General features: G+C 38.6%; 1 protein-coding gene across 16 annotated transcripts in view; it reads right to left on the bottom strand.

Annotated features, from left to right (window-relative positions):
- The window catches only part of NLGN4X (neuroligin 4 X-linked), a 194,871-nt gene extending 172,416 nt beyond the window's left edge, over positions 1–22,455 (bottom strand). For 8 of the 16 annotated variants that reach the window (XM_080586810.1, XM_080586811.1, XM_080586807.1 and 5 more), the window contains exon 1: positions 21,937–22,455. The gene's annotated coding sequence lies outside the window, so the exon portion shown is untranslated. Of the gene's footprint in view, positions 1–14,027; positions 14,136–21,936 lie in introns of all 16 variants that reach the window. The other 8 variants (XM_080586802.1, XM_080586803.1, XM_080586808.1 and 5 more) reach the window with 3 other exon arrangements.
- Positions 22,456–24,146: the final 1,691 nt, after the last annotated feature.

The following is a 24,146-nucleotide window of genomic DNA, read 5'->3' as shown; positions in this document are numbered from 1 at the left end:
ATAACAGGTGAGAATGTGGCCCTAAATACTGCTGATATGTTTAATATATTCAAAATATACTTCTGAAAAAAAAAAATGTTTAATGTTTCTACTAAGAATTAAGTGAAATGCAGAAAGTAAAATTAATTATAAATTAATCATAGAATCATAGAATCATAGAATATCCTGAGTTGGAAGGGACCCTTAAGGATCATCAAGTCCAACTCTTGATATAATCATTCATTACACTTTTACTGGGTTGCATGAATAGTGTAGCAAATGATACATAGAGGTTAAGAGAGATGATAGATTCCTAGAACATCAGAAAGAGAAGCGTTAGTCCATGCCATAAGATTATCTCAGACCTTTGTTAATCAGTCATTCCAAGTACTAAATGAATTTATTAGATTTAGAATTCTCCAAAATTAGCACCAGTGTAGAAAAAATAATTGAACAAGCTAATAACAAACACAATAATAATAAAAGTCCTTACATTTCCCCAGAGCAGGAAATCAATATATTGATAATTTTTTTTTAAACTCCATTACATGAACTTAGTAAGTTGACTAAAATGTTTTCAGTGGCTTGGAATATTTGCTGAAGATTCTAAAGGTTCCCAAAAGTCTAATAAGTCCTCTCTTGTCTCCTATTAGAGCAAAATATGAAAAGATTTCTCTCACTGTAGGGCTATATGTAGTCACTGTTCTGTATTTAGAACATACTGTTTTCAACTAAACCTTGCTTGCTCAGTGCTGTCAGTCATCTTTAGATCTCCTGCCTACAACAGTAATAGGTTATATAATATTCTGTTGATTGCAGGTCATAACCAAAACAAAATTATGATTGTCATGAGTCCTATATCTCCACTCTCTTTCCACTTACCTGGTTGAGAAGCCAATTGTTTTTCCCTGCCCTGCTGTTACTTGGAAGAATAGAGTTATTCAGGAGTGACTGAGTTATAAATATGTTGACCTTTTTGTTATTTTAGTTTCTAAAAGCCAAAGAAAGGCTAGAGTTTCTTTGAACAAGAGATTGATCCAAAGCCCTATGAAGTCAATAAAAGTTCTTATGAGATTAGCAGACTGCTGAACTCAGACTAAGTATCCATGTTTCATACCTGTCCTGTCACAATTTCAGGAGGAAATTCTGATGGGGCATAGGAAATTGTATGCAGTGGTAGGTGCTACTGGAAAATTATAAGTCATACCTAAAAACATGGTTGTGACAGTAAAAACCATCTCCAGCTCTCAGGTATAGTATTAAAGAGAAATATACGTTTTAGAATTCTCTTATAGAAAAGCAAAACTGCTTCCATTTTGCAGACCACAAGACAAATTTTACCTCAAGAAGCTTTAAGAATTGATTATATATCCTAACAGTTATATAGAGAAAAAAAGAGAACTCTGATCAGTCTGGTATATCACATATTAAATTGTGGTGCTTTGCAAAGACACACTTTTCAGTGTGACACAGCATCAGGTCACAAAAGCTGAATGTTGGAGGACTTTCTGACAGAGCAAAGCACCCAACATCTGGAAGTTTGAACACCGATACTTCTGTAGTGCTGGTATGTGTACTGAATTTAACTATGTGTGTAACTTGGAGTTACGCATAGCACAGTCCTGCAAAATGTTTGTAGATGTGTTACTCTGAGTACACAAAGACTCCAGAAACATACATGTGCAGTCAATATTAATATAGAGGATAAAGTGTGAGTCCACATCAGGCAGCTAAGTGGCTTGACTTTCAAAATTTTGGAAAATCAAAATTTTCAAAATATTCTTCAAAGATACTTCAAAACATGCTACTGATGTCAAACCACAGCAGCAATAAAACCCTTGTCTTTTTCAAGCACTGCAAACTATGAATGGTATATATGTTATGTTTCAAAATTAATTGCCTATTTGTAGAAAACTTCCTCACCTTAGGTAACTACGTTAACAAAAATATTCTGCATGCAGTTAACCATCTGAAGTTTCTATAAATACTCTGGATCTTCCATTAATACATAACCTATATTACAGACAAATAAAAGTATTTCAGTTTGCAGTTCCTTTTTATTCTATCAGTCTGTTTAAGGTGCAATTGAGACTCACAGATGGAAAAATAATAAATGCCTTTGTTGTAATTATCAGATAGTTTTACTTAATAATTCAAGAACTAAATCAGATCAGTATAGCATAGGTTATCATGGCAAAAGCTTCGGTGGTGGTGGTGGTAGTGTTTTTGCTAATAAAGCTCTTAACTTTGCATTATTTTAGGGAAAGCCTAAAATTGTTCAGATAATGTTCTCAGAAGTAGCAACAGAAATTGAGATATTGGGAAAGAACCCTATATAGAGAACACATAGATAATCTTCCTTTGAAATGAGATTCTTGCTATGTAACCACTTCCAAACATGTGAACAGAAATAATCACTGTCTGATTATCTACGCCCAAAGAAATTCTTTGTTTCACAAAAAAATCTAACTGAAATGTTTGCCTTCACAAAAACACCCCCCCCCAGCTGATGTTCAAGAGAAAGATATTCACAGTAAATGAACAGATGGTTATGTTTTTCAGAATTTGAATTTTCATTTTTTTCTAATTTATTTTTATCACTTATGTAATAATAATAATAATAATAATAATAATAATAATAATAATAATAATGTATTCATGAAAGCATTTCAAGGTTATCAAGTGGATCCAAGTAAACTTTTGTTTGGCAATAAAAAAACACCAAACATTTAAAAGAGATGAAGTATATATCCAATATCTAAAGGGGGCCTACAAGAAAGTTAGACTCTTTGTCAGGGATTGTAGTGACAGGACGAGGAGTAATGGCTTTAAACTACGAGAGGTTAGATTTGGACTAGATATAAGGAAGAAATTCTTTACGCTGAGGGTGGTAAGGAACTGGAACAGGTTGCCCAGAGAAGTTGTGGATACCCCATTTCGGGAAGTATTCAAGGCCAGATTTGATGGGGCTTTGAGCAACCTGGTCTAGTGGAAAGTGTTCCTGCCCCATGGCAGGGGGGTTGGGGGTTTGGAAGTAAGTGATTTTTAAAGTCCCTTCAAACCCAAACTATTCAGTAATTCTACTATATATATATATATATATATATGCTCTTGCATAGAACTTTGAACAGTTTTTATTAAAAAAAAATAATCTAATGTATTAAATCCAAACATCTAAATCCATTAGTCTTTTCTATTTGAGAAGTATTAACTGTTTCTACCAAACTGAGAGACCCTGTGCTGAAAAAAAAAAAAAATTATCTATTCCCTTGGTTGGTATAATTTGTAAAAAAAAATAAATAGGGTTGAAATATTTGTCATTAATTAAAGTTATGTAATGTTAATATTTGTGTTCAACCATGATTATAAGTAGTGAAGCTTGTCTTCTAAAAGTTTGAGGTTTAAAACAGTCAGGACTGGCTAGAAGTGGAAACTATTTGCTTTGTTGCTGATTTTGAAAGTTTAAATTTTATGTCTGGAATGAAATGTATTTAGGCAGACAATTCATATGAGGATTTTCCCTCTGAAATATCTATGAAATTTCCAGTAACTGTAATTTAAACTTCATTCTCTAAAAGTGTTCTTAACCACTCACCTCCACCCCACCCCACCCAGAAAAAAATCAGTCTTCCCTGCTATTTTCTGCTTAGCAAAACTTGCAAGTGAAGTAGAGATAGTAGTCTGAGTCCTTAAGCCTCAACCGCAGTAAAAGATAAACGTCATAATTATTTCCAATAGATGTTATGCCTACTAAAAATAAATAAACAAACAAACAAACAAACAAACAAATAAATCACACCTTTACAATTCAGAATAATAGAAAACCTTATGAAACACTGATACATATTTTTGCAATAGTATGTCACACATAGAATGCACTGGTAGATGACCATCACATCAAATGCTCTCTGTATCCATCATAACTGAGTAGCTTCTATTTTTCACGTGACTAAAACCACTGAATGAAAATTTTGCATGGAAGAAGGAGGTTTCTTTACACCAATAACAACTCCCAACAAACTTGTGAAAAAACCTGCTAACCATCAAAAGTTCAAAAAGGGCAATATTCTGATCATTCAGGCCTCTAATACGTGCAGTAACAACTTCAAATTAAGGCTAGAGCCCAGACAATCGATGGCATTCAAGCATATCAGACATCTAACAATACCACACCTTCATAAGAAAAATGTGTCTGAAAATGTCACAAATATCAAAAACTCTATTGCCATGAAAAGAGCTGTCTGTTATGTTAAAAGGAGACCTGTAACAGAATATATAACAGAAATAATGATGAACTGCAATTGTAAGGGACCTCTGCCTATTGCTCCAGAAATAATATGGGTGTTTCAGACAAGGCCTTAAAACAGCAAAACAGCAGCATATAGTCTGTGGAAGAAGGTCAAATTTATATTCATTGACTAGGATTCATCTGGTCAAATTAATTTATGACCTATACACATTAATAATAAATGCTTAATCTTATTCTAAAGAAGGCCTTAAAACAGGAAAAATGCATCCCAAAGTTCTTATTTTTTCAAAAACAAAACCAAAAATCCGTAAGGACAGCCTAGAATAGCTAGTTTGCACACAGCTGTCTAAAGCTTTGAAAGAAGGCCTCTGTGTTATGCAAGATGAACTGCTCCACATGGGGACTCAAGCAAGGTCTTTCTGTAAAAATCTTAGAAAAATCTTGCCAAGCATCTGCACATACTTTTAATGATTCTGCTAGAGGGTCAATCTGGTCAGTGTCTCATAGTATCTACACTGGAGGAAAGTTAACAGCTGTTAGACTTAGCTACAGATTTTCCTAACAACAATAACAAAAACACTGCTTTTCCAGGAGTTTCAGAACTATTGTACTAGTTTTCAGTGATCTGGTCTGAGCCAAACGAGTGGGATAAAAATCTGATTTAAGAAACCAAGGGCACTGACTGATGAGTAGAGCTCTCACTGACCCACTGAACGTGTCTCTGGGAGAAAGTTGCTCATTTCTGAGAAGCAAAGTCACAGATACCCAAGGTCTATATGTATCTCACACCAACAAGCTTCACTGATACAGGTACAGGAAAAAGTCAGTGTGAAACTTTTGATATAGAGGTTGTATATGCATGTGTGAACGAACGATTATCTAAGATATGCAGACCTAAAAATATAATACCTTCCTTACTAGCTCTCCTAGTTTGTGCAATATATTCAATATGTATTTGATAAAAGTTATTTAACACAGTCTTGATATTATGGAGGTACTGAGCATGTGTATTGTTCACAGTGGAAAATGGTATAGGAGCCCTGCAAAGATCTTTTGTCAAGTACTAATCAATAAGTGAGGCATATAGTAATATAAAGGGGGTGGGGGGCGGGGAGGTGTTTGGTGTTGTTGGTTGTTTTTTGTTGTTGTTTCTGTTGTTTGTTTTCCATTCTCATGACAGAAGAGTCCACAACCTGTACAGTCATTATTCCTCAGCTTCCTCAGTTCACAACAGCTAACTTCTAAGAATAAGTAGTTTCATAAGTAGTTTGAATAAGTAGTAGGCCTACTGTGCTCATGATCTGAAGTAGTTACTTGGACTATTAAGAAACATTTGCATTCCTTCAATGCCTAATTTTTTTTCTGGAAAGGAAACAGCAACTAAGCTTAAAGATATCATGGGAAAAAATCATCATTAACAACAACAAAGTAAACCATTGGGATTAGTTTGGAAGACTGAATTGGTTGGTATCTGGCTCCAGAAATTCTGTGGGCAATTGTTCTTTTTTCACCATTATAAAATCCAAGAGCATCAAGGATAAATCTGTAGTCCCTGTTGTGCCACCTCAGCCTCTAATGAATTTAGCCATCTGAACCTGCAACAACATTCCTCAAAGTACAGCGTTCTGAATGTAGCATTTCTGGGAATAGCACCAAGATCTGACAGCAATCTCTGTATGTGTTGTTAATGCCTGTGGCTAAATTTTGTATTTCAGAATACCTTAAGGCATTGGGTACTGTGGATATTGGGCAATTCTGTGATGATTCAAATTCAACTACATTGAAAGGTACTGTGGCAATTACTGTTTGATAATATTGCTTTAGGAAGAGAGAAGCCCCTTTCTTCCAAAGGATACGTTATGAAATACTAGAAGTTATAAGAGTACACAAAGTCACCACGCATTTTGAAAAAAATGTTACATTTTGTTGTATATTGTACTGTTATGCTGTGCCATTGTCTGGAGCAAGCTAAATGAATTCTTTTTGCTTTCTTTTTGCCCTTTTTTTTTTGGGGGGGGGGGGGGGGGGGGGCGGGGGGAAGGAAGGGCAGGGGGGTGTTGTGGAAGGGGAAGGCAATATTCAGGAGAAAGTCCTAAGCTATGTCTATACTATCCTAATTTTCATATCTCCAATTTTAGGCTTATGTGGTCTAATAGAAATTTTTGATTCTTGAATGCTGTTAAGACATATTTTGCCTTACATACACTAGCACTTAGCATTATTAGTGCTACGGGCCTGCAATTTGCAGCTCTGTAAGCTTCTCCCTAAGCCATTGAGGCAGTTTTCCAGAGCCTGCATATCAGTATTTTGCCCTTCCTGTTCTCATACTCCTCTCCTCTCCTTTCCTTTCTTTTCCTTTCCCTTCCTTTCCTTTCTTTTTTCTTTCCTTTCCTCTCCTCTCCATTTCCCTTTCCTTCTCTTTTCTCTCTTCTCTTCTCTTTTCCTCTTCCCTTCCCTCCCCTCCCCTCCCCTCCCTTGCCCTTTTTCCCCTTGTGCATTTCTGAGGCAGGAATGAGTGCTGTTGCTATTTTAATTATTAGTTATCATTGGCGGTGTGGTGTGGGTTTTTTTCAGTCTAGATATCTTAAAATCATTTCCCTGATACAGAACATATGTCAATTAAAATAAAAAGAAAATACAAGGAATTGATTCATTGATTCCTTTGCTCACCACCCCACCCCCCCAAAAAAAAAAAAAAGATTCCCAAAGATTTATGAAAAACTCTGAAAAGCATGTAACAGTCTAGAAAAAGCCTACATTCTTCAACCTTTTTTCTATTTTTTTTGTGTATCTTAAAATGTTTCTTTCTGAAATAAAGAAAAAATATTGCTCTACAAAAAAAAAAAAAAGAGCTCTTCTTCATCCAAACTTTTTATCAATCTTCTCTAGAAAACTTCTTCTGAGCTATCTCTTTACATAAAATTTAGTGTTTATTTATTCATAGAAAGTGTGCCCTATAAATAATCAATCCTAGTACATGTCCAAGCAGAGAAAAAAATGGTATGGTATAAGGTAATAAAGTAGGATGTAGGGGAATTTTTTTCCTCCTCCATTTGATGTTTTGTCCTCCCGTACACGAAACTTCCACCTGTCTAAACACAAAATTTGAGAAAGTACTGAAAGAGTTAGCATGGATTTGGAATTTAAAATATTTCCACCTGACTAATTAAACAATCCTCCTGTTCAACAAGAATCATCTAATGGAGTCAAATAAATATAACAGAGAATTTTATCTTCAAAAATCATTAGCTTAAATACTAAGACTATTTACACTCAGTAAAATGTGTGTCATGTTTAAGAATCTCATTTTCAACAATTTCTGTCCTTTTCTTAGCTTTTCAGAGTTACAATGTCAAGAAAGTTAATGCAATTAAATGAATTTGTGATGGACCATTTCACTTACATTCACTAGGGCAAACATATATGGCTGGCTGCTAAACAATTTACTGCACAGAGAACAAGTTCTCAGTTGAAAAGAGGTATCTAACAAATTAATACAATAAATGATGAGATGTTAGCTGCAAAAAGATAAATCTCTTTTTTTTTTTTTTAAGCACTAAATTCATACTTCTAGACAGTCAAATATCAGGTACAGCACCACCGAAGACAATAGTAAAAAATAATATTAAAACAGTGCTAATGAGAACTTAGTCATGTTTTTTCTCTCTCAAATATACAGCTTACAGTAAGCGAAGAAAAAGTGGCTCTTGTATACATTATGTCCCATTATGTGCATGGGGGAAGCTTGTTAAGAACATGAAAGAAAGGTTGGTACTCTGCATAATCTGAAGAAAAACTGATGCCTGATTTTAGATGTCATCAAAGATCTACTCTTTTAAAAGACAAGATTTTGGGCTGGGCACAGGCATATCAAGTTATTTTGTCTGAAAAGGTGAACAAAGAATATTTGTAACTATGAAATATAACTTAAGTGTGAAGTAATGGTACAGCAGCCTATGCACAGAATCTTCATCAACTGTTACCTTAACATCTTTGAGTGATGTACTTGAGTAGGATGAAGATAAATTTTACACTAATTTTCTACTGTTTTCTATGTACCAGTGACAGAACCATCAAAACCCACATAGCTTGATAAGCCTGTCTTTATATAAAGTAAATTTCTTCACATTGTGCACTTAACTCTCTGCAAGACTAGTTTATCTCAACACCTGCAGGTGAATAATTACATTTGCCATATTGGAAAAACAAGCAAATAAACAAAAACAAAACAAAACCCCTCCAAAGCATGTATCTGGAAATGAAAAAATGAAACCAAAAATGTGCTTTACTATAATTGAGAAAAAATAAGATAAAAGGTTCCTAAATAGAAGTAAACTCACAGTGAATATAGTTTCCTTTAAAAAAAAAAAAGTGATATTTTAATAGAATCATAGAATCATTAAGGTTGGAAAAGACCTTCAAGATCTTCTGATCCAACCATCCCCTACTACCAATGTCACCCATTAAACCATGTCCCTAAGCATCATGTCCAACCTTTCCTTAAAAACCCCCAGGGATGGTGACTCCACCACCTCCCTAGGCATTCCAATGCCTGACTGCTCTTTCTGAGAAGAAATGTCTCCTCATTTCCAACCTAACATCCCCTGGTTAACATCCAACTTGAGGCCATTCCATCTAGTCCTATCACTAGTTAGATAACTAGCGAGAAGAGGTCGACCACCAGCTCCACACAACTTCTTTTCAGGTAGTTGTAGAGAGCAATAAGGTCTCCCCTGAGCCTCCTCTTCTCCAGAATAAACAATCCCAGTTCCCCCAGCCACTTCTCGTAAAACTTGTGTTCCAGACCCTTCACCAGAGCCTTTGTACTCATCTGGACACGCTTCAGGGCCCTGATATCCTTCCTGTAGTGAGGGGCCCAAAACTGAACACAGCACTCGAGGTGCGGCCTCACCAGAGCAGAGTACAGGGTGATGATCTCCTCCCTGGCCCTGCTGGCTACACCATTCCTGATACAAGCCAGGATACTGTTGACCTTCTTGGCCACCTGGGCACACTGCTGGCTCATGTTCAGACAAGCATCAATCAACACCTTCGGACCCTTTTCCTCTGCACAGCTTTCCAGCCACTCTGCCCCAAGCCTGTAGCATTGCATGGGGTTGTGGTGACCAAAGTGCAGGATCCAGCTCTTAGCCGTGTTGAACCTCATCCCGTTGGCCATCGATCCATCCTGTCCAGGTCCCTCTGCAGGGCCTTCCTGCCCTCCAGCAGATCGACACTTCCCCCCAACTCGGTGTTGTCTGCAAACTTACTGAAGGTGAGCTTAATTCCCTCGTCTAAATCATCAGTAAAGATACTAAAGAGGGTGGGCCCAACACTAACCCTTGGGGAACACCCCTCATGACCAGTCACTAGCTGGATTTCACTCCATTCACCACTACTTTCTGAGCCCGGAAATCCGGTCAGTTTTTAACCCAGCAAAGAGTGGATCTGTCCAAGCCATAGACTGCCAGCTTCTCCAGGAGAATACTGTGGGAGACTGTGTCAAAGGCCTTGCTGAATTCTAGGTAGACCATGTCAACAGGCTTTCCCTCATCCACCAGATGGGTCACCCGGTCATTTAAGGAGACGCGCTTGGTCATGCAGTACTTGTCTTTCATGAACCCATGCTGGCTGGGCCTGATCCCCCCGCTGTCCCACATATGCTATGTGATTGCATTCAAGATGACTTGTTCCATCACCTTTCCTGGCACTGAGTTCAGGCTGACAGGCCTGCAGTTCCCTGGGTCCTCCTTACAATCCTTCTTATAGATGGGCATCACATTAGCAAGTCTCCAGTCATCTGGGACCTATTCAGATGACCATGATTGCTGATAGATGATGGAAAGCAGCCCAGCAATCACATCCGCCAACTCCCTCAGTACCCTTGGGTAGATCCCATCCGGCCCCATGGACTTGTGACAGTCCAGGTGGAGCAGCAGGTCTCTGACTGTTTCCACCTGAACTGTGGGGAATTTCTTCTGCTCCCTGTCCCAGAATTCCAGATCAGGAGATTGAATACCCCAAAGATAAGTGGTCTGACTAGTAAAGACAGATAAAAAGAAGTCATTAGGAACTTCAGCCTTTTCCTTATCCTCAGTAGTGATGTTCCCCCTGCATCCAGTAAAGAATTGAGTTTTTCCTTGGCCCTCTTCTTGCTGTTAATATATTTATAAAAGCATTTTTTATTATCCTTTACCATAGTGGCCAGGTTGAGCTCATACTGGGCTTTTTCCTTCCTGATTTTTTTCTCTGCAAATGCTGGCAACTTCCTTGTACTCTCCCCAAGTTTCCTGTCCCTTCTTCCACTGGACATAAACTCTCTTTTTCTCCCGGACACTCAGCAAAACTTCCCTGTTCAGCCATGCCCCACCGGTTCATCTTATGGGACATGAGGACAGCCTGCTCCTGTGCCTTTAAGACTTCCTTCTTGAGGAGCATCCAGCCTTCCTAGACCCCTCTGCCCTTCAGGACTGACTCCCAGGGGACCCTCCCTACCAGTGTCCTGAACAATTCAAAGGCAGCCCTCTGGGAGTCCAAAGTAGTAGTTTTACTACCCCCCACCCCCCCTGACTTTACCAAGGGTAGAGAACTCTACCATGTCATGGTCACTCTGCCCAAGACAACTGCCTACCACCACATCTCCCACCAGTCCTTCTCTGTTCGTGAACAGCAGGTCTAGCGGGGCACCCCCTCTGGTAGGCTCACTAACCAGTTGAGTCAGGAAGCAGTCTTCCATGTACTCCAGGAACCTTCTAGACTGCTTCCTCAGGGCTGTATTTTATTTCCAGCATATGTCTGGTAAGCTGAAGTCCCCAGGAGAAGAAGCACTGGTGATTGAGGGACTTCTGCCAGCTGTTTATAGAACAACTCATCCGTCTCTTCATCCTGGTTTGGCAGTCTATAACAGACCCCCACTAGGATGTCCACCTTGTTGGCCAACCCCCTGATTCTTATCCATAGGAACTCTACCTTATCATTCCCAACCCTGAGCTCAACAGCATCGAAACACTCTCTAATATAGAGAGCCATGCCACCGCACCTCCTTAGGTTCCTGTCCCTTCTGAAGAGCTTGTAGCCATCCACTGCAGCACTCCAGTCATGGGAGTGGTACCACCACATTTCAGGGATGGCAAGTAGGCCACAGTTTGCCTGCCACTTCATGGCTTCCAGCCCCTCCTGTTTGTTGCCCATGCTGTGTGCATTGGTGTAGATGCACTTCAGCTGTGCCATTGCCCTCACCCACAATCCTGGAACTGCTCCCACAGGCTCATCTCTGTCAAGCCTCTTTTCCCACCCTGTCCCCCTTCATACCTAGTTTTATTTGGAGAAAAAATATTTTAAAAGATTATTAAGAAGAAAATAGACTTTCTTTCAAAGAGTACAATCTATACCCCTGTGGAGTGATATTGATACGGAGAATCATATTTTCATTCTTATCCATATAGTGAACCTATTTCTAGTATATTGCACCCCCTCAGACAAAACTTAACTCTGATCTTCCAAAACATCCCTCTTGTAAGTCTGTCTTGACTGATATCTTACTACTACAGGCTCTCCAGAACATTTATTATCATTGCTCTCACTATTCTACTTTCCCTGCTCTAGCACCTCTACTGTCCCTATTTGTCATCCCCTCATTCCTACACTTGCCTTACATTCTCAGTTTTTCTTTAGTGAGTGTCCTGTATATGTTTTGAGAATCTACCCCCAATGGCAACTTACTTCTTACCTCATTCCCTCTTAGCTCATTCTTCTTTTTCTATGAAAATCCTATTCAATGTTAACCTTTCTTTGAAACTGCTAATCTGTCTGCAACGCATTGCACATTTATAGTCTCTGACTAGGAAGGGCATCTTGAGGCAATACGAAGTATGAAAAGGATAAACATTAAACCAGGCTAGGAATTTGGGGTGGGGAGAGGGGGAGGGATGGGTGTCATTTGAGAAACATCCCTTATCTTGCACAGAGGGAAAGGCAAAAATTAGAATATGAAGTCTCCTCATCTTACACATAATTATTCCATTCACTGCTTAGCTTTCAGGTCTTAAGAGGTAGAAATGGTGTTAAAAATGCCATCATTACTGTTGAATTTTCTTCCAAAAAGGAATTCAACCATTACTTCACCACCCTTATTGATCTTCTTGCTCCAGACAGTATCTTCTCCAACCTCAATACAATTCATTGTGAAAACAAAACAAAATAAAACAAAACAAAACAAAACAAACAAAACAACAACAAAACAGCTTACTATTTGGTAACATGGCTAACCGGCTTCAGAAAGCAGTGAAATATCAAGTCTAGCCAAGTAGTAACTCTCCAGGGGCAAACAGAAACTAAAATCTACTATGGAAAGGTGTTTCTGTGAAGTGTTATGGTCCAGTGATCATAACTCATATACCAAGTTCAAGAGTTACTTAGCTTTCCATTCTTATCTGATAGCTAAGAGAATTCAGCACACTACCACTATTACAATTGCTCCCATCTTGTGTTCTCTCAGCATTGCTTGTGTAACTTCTATATTGTTAATGTAATTTCTAGTGCCAGAACAAGAAATCCTTTACAAAAAGGCACTCAAATTCAGCATATCAGAAATGTGAATATAAATCACTCATGAGAAAAGAGTTTTTTGCTCTACCTATTGAAGCTGCCACCACCATATTGACCATTATTACACCTTTAATAACTCATAAATGGAAGAAAGCTTTGCGAGGGATCTGGGATACCAAGACAAATTAAAAACTTAAGAGACAAGAAAGGAAACAGAATATTTGCAGGTAAAGCATAAACACGGAAAATGAAAGATTGTAACTACATGTTCTAATTTCAGTTTTCCAGAGCCAAAACTCTTAGACAAGACAGATTTAAGCAGGAGGACAATTCACTAGAACATTTTATTTCTAAAGTAAATAGAGAATGGAGAAATCAGACTGATAATTCCAACGAGAAATATCTATTTGCTATATTACAGAACAAATGAAAATGGGACAGCTCTTCTAGTAGACAGCTACTTTCACTTACACTTGCAGTTTACTCCATGACCATGGCAACTCAATGTAGGACAGTGCTACAAGCTAACTACACCAATAACTCATTGCATTTCAGTAACATCACACCTCTGTACCAGATCAGGACAGAAAAGTCATTGCAGAATGTCTTGCACAGTCCTGTAAACTGGAGAAGCTGGCAGCCCATGGCTTGGACAGCTACACTGTTTACTGGGTCAAAACTGGCTGGATGGCTGGGCCCAGAGTGTGGTGGTGAATGGAGTGAAATCTAGCTGGTGACTGGTCATGAGTGGTGTTCCCCAAGGGTCGGTGTCACCGTCCCTGGGGGTGTTTAAGGAAAGGTTGGACATGATGCTTAGGGACATGGTTTAGTGGGTGACATTGGTCGTAGGGGATGGTTGGACCAGATGATCTTGAAGGTCTTTTAAAACCTTTATTATTCTATGAGTCTTACTGTCTCTTTAAATTTACTCTATTCTTTATATATATGTGCCAGCTGACCTGCATTACCAAATTCCTAAAGCACTGTATTTGAAATGTTATCTATATGTAAAGATGGCATCAAACTGATATAAACTCTTAAGCATTTTTTTCAAAAGTCATAATTCAAACACAGTTCATATACAAGGTCTTGAGAAAAAGAAAGGCTTAACAAATACAACATTAAAAAAGTAATGTTTTCTTAATAACTAACCTCTTTAGATGGAAGCAATACGTCCACCTTTCCACTATAACTTCTGCACCTGATCAAAGTATTATTACAATGAACATGAAATTAATATGCTGCATCTTACCTGAAGACATGACTTCCAGATCCAGGGTTAATATCCAGTTTCAATAAATACTAATATTTCATCTGTCAAGACCAATGGATCTGCATCATCTGCGCCATAATTCACCACCTGCAGATTGGAAACTACAGACACTAAACAACTCTAATTTCAGTAGCAGACCTACTGCTGGCTGTGTTAAACAAACTCACAGCCTTGGACACCACAGCTGTAGTGGGTTTACATGGCAAGGTTTTTGTAGCAGGGGGCCATAGGGGTCAATCTGTGCATATTTTGCAGAAAGTTCTACTTCCCCTCACTCCATTGTGTATTGAGAACTTATCTTTGCTTTCATGTAGATGATGTAAAATGCAGCAGGAAGACATTTCAATAATTACGTTACTGATAGAGACATATTTGGCTTGGGAGACTCCAACCAACAAATCAGTGACTACGTACTTGACTGAGATGCAATGCTCTATCTGATGAATGCTGTCCTGAAGTACTGTGCTGAACCATCTGCTCTAAATTTTGGGTGAAGGGAACATCTAATACAAGAATAACTTGCTAGCTGCTGCTTATGGCTGCCCATCAGCATTTCAGTGTTGCTGCAATTCTTTTGCTTATGCCTGAGACATCCCATGAAATACAGAAATAGTCCTATTCATTACTATTTTCAGAGAGTTTTGGTAATGGCAGATGTACCAATGATTCACATGGGCATCACCTCCTCTTCCAATATTCCTCTGGAATCAAGGTGAGGTTTTTTTATTCTTTTTTTTTTTTCTCAGAATATCCTATAAAATAATATTGAAATCTCTAATGTAGAAACAGTACAACTGAAAATCCAGGGATATAACACACTATAATAATATGACAAAGCTAGTAGGGAGATAAGGAGAAAAACGAAACAAAACAAAACAAACAAACAAAAAAAGAAATTAAAAAAACCTGCCTCTTCAGCACATACACAGATATTGAGAACCCCTGTATGGAAAGGTGTACAAATTGGATTTCTGTACTTCATTAGTTTGATTACCAACAGGTATACAGCTTCTGTTGAAAAATAAATCCAGGAAACTTCAGGAAGAAATCATAGAAAACAGCAACTCTGTGCAACCATTTGTCTTTACAAACACAGTAACCAACAGAACAAGAGTTGAGACAGTACATGCTCCTACATCATCTAGTATACTTTTCTACTGTATATAATCATCTGCACCTGTAAAAGCTCTTCAAAGAAGAGATGGAGTTACGTAATTTCATATACCGTACTGAGTTGTGGTTTTTTTTTAATTATTTTTCAAATAAGGCAGTTTTATCAGCAGAACTTAACACGTTCTCGTAAGCTGTATGACGTTGCCAGTCTTATGCAAATACTACATACGTACTTTATCCAAATGCCAGCTACTCATAGGGTGTAACAAAAAGCTTTTTGAAATCAACAGAAATCTTTGCACTGAATCCAACAAGCCTTGGTCCCGTAACACTAACCTGTTAATGGTCTGTTAACCTTGGTCCTGTTACATGAGTCTGTTAATGTTAATGGTCTATGTTACATCCAGTGAGAAAATGAACAAAAATCTATTGTGCATTAGATTGCATATACCTTAGATCTTATATGGTCCCACATGAACAAAATAATGATTTTTTTTTTTTTAATTCAAAATGACATCTGGAAATCTTTCACAGCAAATCAAAAAAAAGGTAGATCACATGTCAAATTATAAGTACATTTCCTATAAAATGTTTATTTTTATTTTTTGTAACATGTATCTATATACGCCCAAGTACTTGAAAGAGATATTTCACAGGGGATATAGATTTGTGGAGAATTATAAATAAAGTAGTAGAGAATAAGTAATATATATAAAATATATGCAGAAAAACAAACAAACAGAAACAAAAAAAAATCATATTATTGACAAATTTTAAGTAATTGCCTGCTCCACTTTTTAATATCAGAGTTCTGTGTAATGTCTGCAAAAAAAATATTTAATAGAAGAAAAACTGGCTGCTACAACTACTTTGCAAGTGGCTGTAGAAAAAAAAAAAGTCTAAAATCTAATTTTAAAATGTCCGTATAAAATGAATACATAGAAATAAACACAAATAATCTGGTTCCATTCCAAATTCTATATTTCAAAATCACAGTGCAAAAGTATGGCATATAATGTATTTTTTGTTTATTTAAAAAAAAAATAGGTCTTTGGAGATGATTACAGCACAGGCTGCCTTGGAGGAAAAAAAAAAAATCATCATAAAAATACCAAACAGAAGAGTTATTAAAGTTTGGCCACTTCTATTTCAACAGTGCTCAAAAGCTTAAAAGAAATCTTGTTATAGAAAATGTAAGTAATTTGTTTGAGCTCACTTCGTACAGTTCTAAACAGTTTTTGGAAGGAACAATTGTTGCCATTAACTTGTCTATTTTTCACTAAGAGTCCAAAACTGACTTTAAGAAGCTTCTAAAGAATCTCGATCACCAGCCCAGAGATGTCTGGCAATGATATCACAACATCACCACATGATGGCACTGATTGACATGGCTGGTCAGTCGTACTAGGACCATGAACTTGATAGTAAAAGTACAGAGCACAGTACCAACAATTTGAAATTTGGTTCCCCCCAGGTCTGTATTGGGCCTGTAACCGATGCAGACACTAAACCAATAAGTATTTTCAAAATAATCAAACCATTAGACTACTTCAAGCAACACTTTGGGAAACAAATGACTATTTATGATTTTTCTCTTCCATTTCTGGCTATAGTAGACTTCTTTTAAATGACAGTGGCTACCTGCACTTGGAGAAAAAAAGGAAATGCCTTACCTCTGAAATAATTTGTACTGAGAAGCAGTAGGTTACCTATTTTTGTCTACTGCATTCAACAAATGCAAATCTGAAATATACTATTAGAAGTTTACTACCATCAAAACATAACACTACAGTCTTACACATTTCATCTATCGTCCATTATGGTGAAATATTGAAGTGGCTTAGTCTCAATGATTTGTGTAATTAAAACTCAAAAATATTTCTCATTATATTCATTATATTACAAAAAAATCAAATAAAAGTAAATAAAAATGTTTTAACTCATTCTACATAAGAAATCAAGTCAGCTACTTCAGAAGTAAATATAATTGGATGTTGGCTAATCAAAGAAAAGAAACAAACATTATATTGCACAAATCCTTTATTGTTACATTAAAAGAAACAATCTTTAATATGACTCTGTTACAATCTGTGCAATATTTAAAAATAGTCCCTCTGCAAACAGTAAAAATGAATACTTTTAAATGAAGTCATACGAATAAGAGAAAATTGTGACAGCTATGCAGTACTCATGTTTTCAGATATAAATATTTTTTTATATTTATCAACTGTAACTCAAATATTTTTCCTAATAAAAAATGCCACTCACTTTCAAAGCTTACGTCTTGAAAGGCTCAAGTTCCCCAACAAGTTGCAAGTCTCAATGAGTACATAAACAACAGAAGAAAGACAAGCATGGAAAAGTCCTAACCCTCAACTGAAGCTAGTCAGTGGTATGCTCTTACCAAAATACATCCTATGACACTAAGTGGTGTGTGGGCTCAGCATAGAAGACAGCAGAAAGAAAGAATTATACATTGTGACATCAGTGACTACAATTTATTTTTAGATTATTACAGTACAGATCTGAACATGCTTAGCTAGGGATCACTCCAGCATGTGGTAATGCATTTGGTTTGAATTAGCCATGCTTGTGGTAAAGCCTCACTGCGGATCTCACATAAAAAGCCATCTTCTAGAAGGGCTGCTTCTATTCTCACGCGAGTTGTGCATGCAAAACATAAAGTATCTCTGGGTCATATACATCTTACTTTTAACGACAATATCCAGAAAGAATTCCTCCTACTTTACATGGTATAAAGAGAGATGAGCTTGAATATAGTATCTTCAGAATAATTTCCTACCCTTTGAATCCACTCACTACAAGCCGTTTATAAACTGTATTTTTCAATTTTCTCTAACCTTAAATCTATTTCAAGTTGTGAAAAGTTGAATAACATTGTGCTTCATTTTAATCAAAATAACTTTGCAAGAATATTACCAATGAACCTAATTTTTCCTCTGCTAGACAGCAATGCCTTCTCTTGTGTGGCTTCCCCCCCGCCCCCCCAAATCCAATCTGAGGACTTCTAAAACAAATAGAATGAGAACTAGAGAACTATTAAAAGGTGACAGAGTTGACAGAGTTGAGTACATAACCCTGTCAGATGTGGGGATCGAAATGGCTCACAGCATAAATGCTTTACAAACATTGCTTGAATGCACCTGAGCTGAACTGTGACGGAGGATAGCTGCAGTTGGAAATGAGAGCCTTTATTGATTTTCGCAGCTCATGTTTATGTTTTGGTTTTATTAGGATTTTTTTTAAGACTCACAAATTTATAATCCAGTGCACATAACTAACCAATCTTACTCATGCTGAAGAGATCTTGAATCTCGATGACAAGTCTTCGAGTGACAGAATGACTAAATTATATGCTGGTTATAGCATGATGCTTATTCCTGTCCTACCCAGGTGGAGCTGTTCTTTACACTATGTGATTCAGCCATCAAATAGCTGCATGCGTGTTTGAAAGGCCAAGAGGAGGCTGTATTGAGAACCTGTCAAAAACAAATGTGCAAACCTCTATGCAGCAGTCAGTAAATGTTCCTTGAATCACTCTTTTGTTAAAAAAAAAAAGCGAAACAAATCCTTGTTTCTATATGATATCTGTAATACAAAGCTTTAGTTAAACAGCTTTTCTTTCTGCCTCGTGTCTTCATCTCTACATGACAGATCTTCAGCTAAAGGATGCCTATTAAGACCAAGATATTTACCAAATGTAATAACTGTGAGGCAAATTAATCTACCCGGGAATGTGGGACTACCTAAAAAGATAGCTACGCCACGAGGCTTGCTTTGATTTGAATGCATTGTGATGCCTTTAAAAAGATTAAACTTCATCACTGACCACCAGACTTAGCTGAAAAACAGAAATCATCAGGAACTTTTGCATTTACAGTCTACATGTTTGTAATACAGCACTTCACTTCAAAACAATACCAGGCAAGTAATCACTCCATCTAGAAACGTAGAAGGAAGAAAATGTATTTTCTTGTCTACATATATGCTTTACAGTAGAGATCAAGACTAAAAGGTTTTTATATTCAAAGGAAAATAAATAAATAAATTAGACATGAATCAGAATTCTCTTGAGGACCAATATGTTTTGGATGCCAAACTTAATTTAAGTTATAATACCTGGTGCAACTTAATAGGTTGCACTTGCATACAGCATACCAACAATGATTGCACCCATATAATTGCACCTATACGGTACACAGGCATATGAATCGAGAAGAAAGAGCAATAACAGCTCCATTTATACACAAAAGAGTAATAATTTCAAGATGCTAAGAATAAGTAGGTCAAAAAAAATGGAAAAAAAATATTCCCAGAAAATTCCATGCCACTATAGATCTTGCTGGGTTTGAGTTACCAGAAACTGCATGGCATGTTTTCATGCTCTCAGTCTTTAATGTTTATTTGGAATATGATTCATAAAACAATGCATATAACCCGTTACTCAGAAGTATAAGCAAAAAAAAAAAAAAAAAAAGGTCCAGGATATCCACATAGGTATTACCTACATAGAGGTCTATATAGATGCTATTAATTGGTGAAATATCAAATACATATTTTGTAAGTAAAATTAAATGTAGGGTTCATTAGACATATAAAATTAGTTCGCCACTACAAAGCAAAGTTGTGCTTTCATCCAGGAATTAAAATTAATGGAAGTAATTCATTATTTTCTTATGGTGACAGAAAACAAGTTTACTTCTTTAGTGCTAACAAAAGACTTATACTTCTAATAATTAATAAACTTTAATTTGTGTCCCATAGGATGTGGACTATTGCCTTTCCATTTATAGGAGATATTTAAGGTGGCAGTTACATTGATGTTTCAGGAAGAGAATATACCAGAGATTTCCATTTCGGTCGAACTGCTTGTAAATTCATCCAACAGAGCTTTGCTTTCTAATCACCTACTTCTAAAAATATGCAGGTATACCCCTAACATTAATAATCATTTAAAAACAAAAGTCAGTCTAGAATTTGCTGTCAACACTGATCAATCATGATTAAAGAGTTGTGTTTTTTTTTTTTAAGTGGCGATGGCTTGTTTTTAAATACAAACCATCTGAGCGTGTGCATGTATTCATGCCATCAGTTCGCCCACAAAGCCTATACATGAAAAAAAAAAAGCCATCGTTTAAACGTCCACATCCGCCGCTGCTCCGCTCCCTGTACCACCAAGGCTTTAAAGGTTTAGACCGCCGCACTTGAGGTGCACCGCGGCGCTCCTTCGCACCTCAGCCTGCCTTCGGCGGCGTTTGGACGCCCCCAGCCCGCTGCCCCCACTCCCCCAGCCCCCCGCTCCCACACCCGGCCGCCAAACTTCCCTCTGCGCCTCGCGTCCTGCCTGCTCAGGGCACCGCATCGACGGGGACGGGGACGGCAGGAGCAGCGGGCGCGGGCCCACACCGCCACCTCCTGGCCGCGCCCCGCCACCGCCGCACAAACTTCTCTCCCTTTCCCCACGCCGAGCGCCGAAAGCGGCCAAGTTTCCCCGGGGTGGGGGTGGGGGTGGTGTGGTGCGGGGGGAGGTCGAGCTGCCGGCGCCCCCGCTCCCCCCGCGCCGCCTGCCGGGCGTCCGAAAGGGCCACGGAGCCGCCCCCGCTCGGCGGGGCGCAGGGGGTGGCGTCGGCCTTTCCCCGGGGAGGGGGGCGCAGCCCTGGCGCCTCCCGCCGCCAGCCCCCGCCTCGCCCGCCCCCGCCCCAGCTTTGCAGAGAAGCTGATATACTGTCGGCCGGGGTGGGGGTGGGGGGGTGCTTCTTTTTTCTTCTGCCTTTTTTTTTTTTTTTGCTTTTTTTTTTTTTTTTCCTCCCCCCATCCGCCGCCGCCGCTCCGCGCATACTGGTGCTGGCTCTCCCCAGTGCCAGTCCCCGCTCCATCACGTGCGGGAACCCATGCCCATCACAAAAGCGGGCATTTTACCCAAGCCCGGAAAAGGAACGAAAGAAAGGAGAAAAAAAAAAAAAAAAAGAAAAAAAAATGGAAGAAAAAAAAACCACCACAGAATAGCTAAACCAAAAGCGGGTGCACAGCTTAATCCAAGAAGAGCCAAGATTTCCTCTGAACAGCCGCCTCCCTCGTTCTCAACGCCCCCCCCCCTCCCCCCCCCGCCACCCGCCATCCTCCCCCGTTCCCTTTTTCTTTTTAGTGGCTGTGGTGGCAGCGAGGGAAGTGGTTAACCAAAACCCGACGTGTTGGTTTTGTATTTCCCTGAAAACCACAAGCGCACACAGAGCATGAGGTACTGCTCCAGCCCCTCTCCGCGCTTGCAGAAAACTGTGGCTTCGCTCTTTCTCTCTCTCTCTCTCTCTCTCTCTCTCTCTCGGTACTGCAGATATTTTTCCCTCTTCTCCTCCACACTCTTCTGTTTATTCGGCTGTAAGGCAGAGCTACTTTGTAAACATCTCACACAGAACCCTAGAGCCTTTCCAAATAGCTCATTGCACCAAAATGCCTCCAAATTATGGTGCAAGGGGGCTATGGGGGTCGAGACCTAAGCGGATAAAAAATAAATACATTTGCATATATACACATATGTGACATCGAGATCACGCATGATGGTGGAGATGGCAGAAAGAAAGTATCGCTTTATAATGATGGGAAAAGTAAAAGCACAGACGACTGCAGCAAACTGCTCGCCCTTTGCCAGAGTATCAACTGCAACACCTCTCCCCCACCCCCGCCGTGAAAAAAAAAAAAAAAAAGCAACTGAAAAAAATGAAAATGAACACGCAAACGGTAAATCCGGTACTCCTACCTTAACACTGGAACAGATGCAGAAGCATAACGGTCTTTTTAACACAGCCAGATTCTTTCAGGAAATCCTCTCAGGGTATCATGCAGCCGGGATTATTCACACAAGGTCCTTACTTTCCTTTTTGGAATCCAACGCGATTTGCTTCTCCAAAGGAATGCAACGACCACGAAGGGGGTAAAAATTAAAAATAACAATAGGAAAAACAACAACACTGGATCTGAAAGAAACTCGCGTTCTCGCTTGTCAGCAACCTACATTCAGGCAGAAAATTAATTACAATCAGTGCAAGAGGGAGAGTTGGGTCTGCGAGCAGGAGCTGTGATTGCCTATGCAGAGAGACCGAGCCGGAGAGAGACTGATCTGCAAGGCAAGGCAAGCTGGGAGAGGGGGAGAGAGGTCCAGGCTGTACCAGGCGCTCTCCTCCTGCTATTGGACCAAACTGAATGAAATTTACAAAGCCGGCAGCCAATAGCTCTCCGCAGTCTCCCCATCACTACAGAAACCGTATCTCCATCCACAGCCTCTCGCAAGGAGCATCTCATCCCCGTGTGAAGCGTCAGTGCAGGGCTGGCCAGGGCCTGGGGGGCTGAACAGGTGGGCACGTCGCACACAGAGAAATAAACGTGTTTTCGTATGTGTGTATGTCGGGGGGGGGGGGGGGGGGGGGAGAGTTATTTGTGTGCTCACACAGCTTGGACTGTTACTCTTCCTGCTCCACAATACAGCAAGTGCAGTCTTGGTTAACCCTTCGAGACAGCAGTTTCTCCAGTGCCAGCCTGTTGTTACCAAATTCACCCATATGCTGTTACACTGAGCTAACAGTTTAACTGTATATCAGTCGCCAAAGTGTTTTGTTTTTGTTCCCTTTCCTCCTATATAAAAACAAAAGAGTAGACATTGCTCAGTTGTGAATTTTTTGTTTTGTTTTTGATTTTGTTTTTGTTTACATAAGGAGACTAGTTTAATGTCCCTATTTTAGTCAGCTAACCATTGTTGTGAAGGTCAAGCATAATGGCTGAAGAAGGGGCTCCATGGTTATTGCTCTGCACTGCCAAGTACAGAGTCTCTGGTTCACTTCCTGTGTACAATTTCAGACTAAGGCTGGTGTAGCAAAGATGTTCTCAGGCCTCCAACAGATACGCCTTATTTCACTCCTCAGCATGTTCCTTTGAACAGTTTAGTAACAACAGTTAACATTACCCAGAGTGTAGGACCCCAAACTGAAACCAGGCATGGGTTGATTGAGTTCTCCAATGAGGCAAAAATAAAAACAAAAATAAAAAGGTCTTGAAAATATTTTAATCATTTGAAATAAAAATCATATTCATCAATAAAAAAATCATATTCATGCCTTGATGAGATTTTCTGTCACAAGAGTTAGACTTCATACAATGTGTTTTTGACAGTTTAAAATGCTGAAATAACAAAATAAAATCAGCATCTCTACTGTTGTAGGTGTTTTGTTTCTACCACAATGTCAGATCCCCAGAACAGAACAGATAGTGCCTTATTTTCTCAAATTTGAGTTCTGTCTGTGATATTGGACTTATCAATCATTTCTGTGCTTTCCTGTTTCAAGCAGTAGAGGAATACATACTATCTGATTTAAAGATACCACCTAGCCGACAAAATAGGCCTGTTATGTGTCTATTCGTATATAGTGTCTTGTTATATTGTATGAAGGGTCATATCAGGATCACTTCACTATCGATTAGGAAGGGATATTCTGTATTTAAACATTGTAAATCTAAGTAGTGTAATGAATTAACTTAAAAACTTTTAAACAATTCAATTTTTACATTAAACTGTTAACTTATTTGCCAGTGAAATAATTATTTTTATATTACTTAATTACATGTTTTGCCTTACTTAAGTGACTCTAGCAGCAGGTGTTCATGCAAGTGAATTTTACTGCTTTTGTTATTTTAATAACGCACCCAGAATGTGCAACCAGTCATATTGCTTGACTGAGTGAACATTTTGACACATTTAGAAAAGATGTCATCTTGCACTGCCATCTGTCCCAAATTTTGCAGGACAGTCTTTATTTTGATGAGTATGTCATGCTTTTTACAAGATAAATTTGGAGGATATTAAAGTATGCACTAGTTAATTTGACTAATGATCTCCCACCTGTATTGAAATGTCAGAAGACAATTTATTACAAGTTACTAAAGAATTCTCTTATGTTTGTAACTAATGTTTGCATC

The sequence above is a fragment of the Anser brachyrhynchus genome, assembly GCF_964034855.1.
Source record: "Anser brachyrhynchus genome assembly, chromosome: 1".
Classification (NCBI taxonomy): Eukaryota; Metazoa; Chordata; class Aves; order Anseriformes; family Anatidae; genus Anser; species Anser brachyrhynchus.
The sequence above is the reverse complement of the archived record's forward strand: the minus strand, read 5'-3'. Positions and strand labels throughout refer to the sequence as shown.